The following is a 2,045-nucleotide window of genomic DNA, read 5'->3' on the forward strand; positions in this document are numbered from 1 at the left end:
GATGGGGTTAGGGTCATATTGGGTTCCATGCTAACAGCCTCATTTTCATTTATGCACTTCTTTAAAGGTCTTGTCACCAAATATAGTCACAGTCTGAGTTTCTGAAGTTATGGATAGCGGGGGACATAATTCAGTCTGTATCTTAGGAACAGTAAAAAATGACACGATTTATGAGGATTTTCTCTTGTGGTCTCCAACTATCCTAAAATATAAAGGGAACACAAAGCTATAGAGAGTCGCTCCTCTTTCACTTACTGAGCACAGGAACAACCCAAATTCAGAAAAAGGTCTGACTCACGTGGGAAAGAAAACACCAAACTCAAATGTTGCATGGTAGACTCCTCAGCCAAAGAGGATTCTAGAAATCACTTAGAATGGGCTGCTCACTTTATAAATAAGGAAATGTTTAATTATAAAAATTTGCAGAATGTCATAAAATTAGTGAGTATATCAAGGCTAACATTTTATGACTTTTGTATGCTATTCATTGAACACACACATATATGTGCGTATATATATATATATATATACACACACACACATTCACAACATAAATGATAAATAAATTTAAAAAATCTTTAAGATGCCATGTGAAGGTAGTCCTTATTATCTCCATCTCACTGATATTTTTAAAAAAGGCCTGAGTGTAAGATTGAACTTAATTCTTTTATGGATTCAATTATTTTTCTTCTCTTTTTATTTTACTTGACCCAGAAAGGAGTTCATAAAATCTCTAGTAGGGAGAGAATATTCAGAGAAACTCTGATTTTCATATGTGATACATACTAGTAGGTGCAAGAAATGAAATCTCCTTATTTATTTTCATGCTGATTTTAAGCAATGACACTCACAAGGAGATGTGACTGGAGACTCAGCCAACTTGGTTCCTGCTTTTTTTGTCCCATTGCCTTGTAAAGGGAAAGGCTGCTCTTTGTGAGAGGATTTAAAGAGACTCTCATTGATGAAGGCAATGAAATTTATTATATTAAATTCATTTTTTTCAGGACATTGCATCCGTGATGTCTGGGTAGCAATTGCTTTTTTTTTAAATGAGAAAAAGTAAACTTGCTTTCTTCAGCAGTTCCTCTAAAACTTGTGAGTCTCTGCTCCAGTCTTAGCTCTTTCTCTTGAGATTGGGCCTATAGGTGGCAGCAACTGTTAGCTGTTGAGTTTGGGTAATATGTGTGCCAAAAGTTCTCTTGAAATAGTTGGAATTGTTTAAATATTCTTGGATACTCAAAAATGAAATTTTCTCTAGATAAGACAGTGAAAGGTCAAATTTGAACTGTAACTTTCAAATGATTTATACACTATTGTCAACCTTATATAGATTAAAAAATGATGTAATGTCTTGAACATCCTACATTTCAGAATGTGATGATGGTTGGGCTCGATCTTTACAATTTGTGACTGTGGTCAGATTGGTTATCCTTGCTTCTCCATTGCTTTGTATAAAATGGGGTTTTGGGGCTAGAATAACCTAGAATAAACCAATCAACTTCTCTCTACTGAACATTCAGTAAAAATTGAGATCTTAATTCATGTACCATCCATTTAATGTAATGAATGTATCACAGAAATTTGTAATAGAATTCAAATTTTTCCAAGTCAAGCAATGCTTACTTGTATAAAGCACCTTATACTTTAGTATGAGTAACTTTCAGTAAAAATTCTGTTGCAGCTTTAAATTTTCCATAGTAAGGGTTTTTTTTTTTTTTTTTTTTTTGAGAGTTTAGAATTTTGTTTATTTGTTTTTCTATATGAGGGACATCTGTATTCAATAACGCCTTCCAACAGACTTTTAGGTTCTGGGGGAGCTGAGACAATGTGGACTTTAGCTGACTGTGTCTATAGGTGATTGCTAAACTACACTGTACCATGACTAATCTAATCACATCAGTCATCTTCATGGTTTATGTTACTTGTGGCTCAGTCCATTGTGGAAGGAGTGGATTGCATCAGCCACATTTCAGTCAATGCGACTCAGTCTTTGTATTTTCTCATTCCAAAGATAATTCTAAATGATGCTGCTTTATCTCTCAATC

This window comes from Cavia porcellus, unplaced genomic scaffold, assembly GCF_034190915.1.
Source record: "Cavia porcellus strain 051 isolate PalLab524CR breed Dunkin Hartley unplaced genomic scaffold, mCavPor4.1 scaffold_4, whole genome shotgun sequence".
NCBI lineage: Eukaryota > Metazoa > Chordata > Mammalia > Rodentia > Caviidae > Cavia > Cavia porcellus.